We start from the raw sequence: 5,156 nt of genomic DNA, 5'->3' as shown, positions 1-5,156 counted from the left end.
TAAGATTTGGAAGGCTTGGTAATGACACTTGCTATGAAGGTTTACAGTCCGGAAACCTTACATAGGGTCTCTATGAGTTGAAACCTACTCAACAGCACTTAACAACAACAATGGGACTTTGGCCAAGTCTCATGTCCTCTCTGACCCACAATTTATTTATCTGAAAAATGTACCCAGACTGGGATTGGACTGGATAATTGATCAGGTTCTTTTCTACAATTGAGGAGCTCTGGTGGTACAGTGGGTTAAGTGTTGGCTTGCTAACCAAAGAGCTGGAAGTTCAAACTCATGGGAGAAAGATGAGGAAGTCAGCTTGCATGAAGGTTTACACCTCAAAAACCCTAGGGGGCCGTGGTTTTCCTACACACAATTCTATCACCTAAGTCTACTCTGGAGTCCTGGTGTGGCGCTGTGGGCTAACATGTCAGACTGCAAAGTCATTTGAACTGCAAAGTCAGTGGTTCAAGCTCACCAGCTGCTCCTTGGAAACCCTATACATGGTCGCTATGGGTTGGAATTGACTCAACAGCACTTAACAACAATAAGAAGAAATCAACTCTATCATGCTGTTTGGGGTATGGCATTCTTTTTCTTTTTTAGATCCAAGACACTGGGGAATAGGTAATAAAAGAAAGAACCTGGGTAAAAAATGTCTTTCTAGGTCCCTGTATCTGCTACCCTTCACAGGGACTCCCCCTTCCTATTACTACTATAACCCAGGGAGTAGAAAACAAATATAACATAGATTCAGCCCCCTGTTCCCAGCAAAGGGGGATACTGCTCATGTAATTTTAGCAATTGCAACCAGCATTCCTTTATTGGACTGATTTACTATGTATCTTCTCAAACCTGAACTGGGGGAACTCTTTCTGGCACAAACGACGGTCCCTGGAGATATTTTCATAATGAAACCCCATTTGGTTCATGGTACATTGGGTTTATCAGTCGTGTTCAATGGTGGTAAACCTGGAGGCTTCAACCTAGCATCTAATCTTAAAAGGGATAATTAGCTGGAGTTATTAAAAACTCTTCATCCTGTGGATCTTTGAGAACTCATGCAGGGTCACAGAAAATACAAATTTTCTCTTTAAACTTTGTCATCTGCAGCATAACTCAAGAAGATGAGATATTCCTGAGCAATAAGACTAGGACTATAAAAAGCGATGGAGATGATAAATCTTTAATGCTCTGGATAATCTAACTCCCTATTCTCATTTGAAGCTGGGGATAGAATTTAAAGGAGACACATCAAATTTTTAAGAAGATGAAATATATAATTACATTTAAGTCTAGTGTGGCACTGCGGGTTAATGCGCCAGACTGCAAAGCCAGTTGAACTGCAAGGTCAGTGGTTCAAGCTCACCAGCTGCTCCTCGGAAACCTTATACAGGGTCACTTTGGGTTGGAATCGACTCAATGGCACTTAACAACAACAACAGAGAGAATGTAGAAATCCAAAGAGGAACTTTTTAATGGAAGGAGCTGGGGAAAGACACCATTTGGAGAAGTTATTTAGAACCACAACAAAAACACTGTAAAGCCATTGAGGAAGGTTTTGCTTCATGAAAGAACCCTACCTTGGATTCAGATCCTCTGTGATGCTTATGGAATGGCTCCCATCCAGGCTTGAACCATCTGTGATTGGAAAATTTAGAAATAGAAATAAGTAGTACTATCATGCTTTGCGCCTTCTCTTAGTCTATGAATGTTAACCTTCAAATCACCCCCTGGAGTGGGGCTAGTGCAAGTCAAAATCATTTCTTGAGGATTGGCCTTGTGCAGGGTACTGGAATAGTCACCGGGGAAGAAGAAATAAGGCACAGCCCATGGCATTGAATAGCACATAATCCCTATTATTATTATTATTTTTGCTTTTTATTGCACATTGGGGGAAGGTTTACACAATAGAAAAGTTTTCCATTCAACAATTCATACACATTTTGTTTCATCTCAGTGATTGCAATCCCCTTAATGTTACATCACACATCCTACATTCTCCCTGTGTTTCCTAATGTCTTGAATCCTTTGTTCCTAGTCTTTCTTAACTTTGTCCTTGGGTAAGTACTTCCCTTTTGATTTCAAATGACTGATTAGTGTATAGTAAGTTGTCAAGGACTTCATTCTTCCTGGATCAGCAAGTGCACAACAGCCGGAGTCCTGGTGTGGCACTGTAGGATCAGCACTGGACTGCAAGGTTGGGTCGAACTGCAAAATTGGTGGTTCAAACCCACCAACCCCTCCTCAGGAAGCCTATACAGGGTCACTATAAATTGGAATCAACTTGACAGCTTTTAAAAACAACAGACTGAAACAGGATGATGGAGGTCCCATAGACCCAGGATGACTTTCCCTTTGCCTTGGTCATGATGGGGGTGTGGAAACGTGACTTACTGTGAAACTGAGAATTGATTATTTCTAAATGAAAGGTGTTGCTTTTTGGGGTGGTGGCTGTAGATTAGTTAAGAACTTGCAGCACAGTAGGTTGGGTCAAAGCTGGGATTTCTGGCAATGAACATGAGTTTAGAGCTGAAGAGTAAATGGACTGATTTCTGGAATCGGTTTAGCCACTTTTAGACATGTCAGTGAATTTTTCTCTAATGAATATGGACATAGGATATGGGAACTAGATTTTGAGATCTGTTTATGGGACCCAGGACAATGCCTCTCTGGTTAACTTTCTCAATTGTATAATAAGAATGGTAAATGTAATGGGCTTCTACAGTTTTTGCCATCTAGCATTCATTTCTTTTCTACTTTTATTTTATTCTCTGTTTTTTTCTTTGATAAATTCATCACCCATCTCTTCCTGCATCTCATGTCGTATGGCTAGAGGGGATGATCATATCACCAGCTCCAGGGGTGAGCATGTGGCAAAAGGCAGAGCCACAGTGTAGATTTGAGAGTAACACTCAAAGAGGCCCAGCACCAGAACTTTCACTGAAACAATGATGTAAGGAGACCTTGTTTTCCACTGGGCTGCTAGACTGTAGGATCTAATCCAGGGAGAGGTAGTCATCTTTGACATCTCTTAGGGATTAGCCTGACTGAGAATGAAGATAGCACAGAAGAATGCAAAATAAGATAGATTATGATAGATGGATGGATGCATGGATGGATGAATGGATGGATGGATGGATGGATGGATGGATGGATGGATGGATTTGTAGGTAGGTAGGCAGGCAGACAGGCAGACAGGCAGACAGACAGACAGTTTGAGGTCCTCTGAATCTATTTTTTTCTGACCGGTAAACCTGATTTTTTTTTTTCTAATTAAATAATTTTGAGTTTTGTCCTACATTTCCTACTGCTGTATCTGGGACTCTTTCAGGGCAGTTGGTAGTGGTACCTGGGCACCATCTAGTTCTTCTGGTCTCAGGGTGGGGGAGTCTGATGTTCACATGGTCCATTAGTCCATTGGACTAATTGATTCCAAGCTTTTTCAGCCTCTGAATGTATCTTATGAACTTCTTATTTTGTGAACCAATGAAATCCCTTTTTGTTTGTTTGTTTAAACTAATTTGAACTGGATTTTCTGACTTGTAATAAAAGAGTTACAAGTGACTAAAAAGTCCTCACCCAATTATGCCAAACAATTTTCAGGGCCACGCAAATGAAAGTTCTTATTTTTCTCTAAACTTAAACTTCTCTGATCTGCAAACTAGAGTTAAGTCCTACCCTGCTCACCTTGTAGAGTTGTTGGGAGGATCAAATAGTGAGCAAAACCCTTTGAACATCAAAACATCATACAACTGCACTATTAAATGCTTGTTAGACAACTGTCCTCTCAAGTCAAGATTCTTTGGGGGGACTTCTAAGCAGAGTGGAAATATTACTACATCAGAGATTTCCCCTAGTTTCCTTTTTCAAAAATGAAATGAAATTTCCACATTTTTCTTTGTTGTTGTTGTTAAGAGAAACACTATCCAGGCCCTGTGGAGTGGCTAGCATGTTGAGCTTGGATTTCAGAATATTTCCATATTGCAGGGAAGACAGTGATGTAGTAGGAAGAGGTGGGGTTTAGGTTGATCTGAAAAATCCTTATTTAGCCTCTGAGTCCCTGGAGACAGCCAATCATTAGTTACAAATGTGAAGGTTCAGGGACAGGCAGAGCTTGGGGAGTGGGGCCAAGGTCTCCACTGGGGTCCCCTCTGTTTTGTTCTATCTTCCCTCTCCATCTCTGGTGGACTCTGGGAGAAGCAAGGGCTTTTTAAAAAAAAAAACAAAAAACAAAAACACAAAAACAAAACTTTTATTGTGAATTGAGTGGAGGTTTACAGAGCAGACCATCAGTTTTACGTTCAACAAACTATCCACTGTTTCATCTCAACGATTGTAGTCCCCTCCATGTAACATCAGTTATCCATCCCACTTCTCTCTTGTGATTCTTATTTTCATTCCAACCTTCTAAACTTTGTCCTTAGGTAAATGTTCCCCTAGTGATCTTGAATCGTTGACCATTCCATGATGAACATACCTTAATAGTGTTATTGTCCCCGCTGTTACTGCTTGGCTGAAAATTGAGCCATGAGGATGAGTTCAGTTCCAGACCTGAGGGGTGACTGAGGGTTATAGTCTTGGGTTCCTCCAGTTTCTTTCCGACCAGTAAGCCCTGTCTTTTTTTATAATTTTTAGTTTTGTTCCATATTTTCTCCCACTCAACACAGAACCTTGTAGTGTGATCCCTTTCAGAACAGTTGTTGGTGGTAGCTGGACACCATCTATTTCTTCTGGTCTCAATGTCATGGAGACAGATGTTCATGGTCTCCCTTAGTCCACTGGATTAATTCAGTCCCTGCACCTTCTTACCTCAGTATAGGGAAGAACCAATAGTTGCAACTTAGATGGCTGCTTATGATCCCAGTGGCTACTCACAAAAGTAGGGTGTAGACTATTGTCTTTGCAGACTATGTTATGCTAACAGAGCATGGTGTCCTCTGAGACTATGGTCCTAAGCTTCCAAGCCCAGCAACTCATTCCCTCAAGACTTTTAAAAAGTTTTCATTTTTTGCCACCACATGCATAGAAATTGACCATATTTCCACCACATGCATAGAAATTGACCATATCTTTTTTTTTTCTTAAATGTTTTATTGTGAATTATGTGATAGTTTACATGGGAGAACATTAATTTTACATTCATTCTATCGTATATCGTC

This window comes from Chrysochloris asiatica, unplaced genomic scaffold, assembly GCF_000296735.1.
Source record: "Chrysochloris asiatica unplaced genomic scaffold, ChrAsi1.0 scaffold00025, whole genome shotgun sequence".
Lineage (NCBI taxonomy): Eukaryota > Metazoa > Chordata > Mammalia > Afrosoricida > Chrysochloridae > Chrysochloris > Chrysochloris asiatica.
This window is presented reverse-complemented; position numbering follows the sequence as displayed.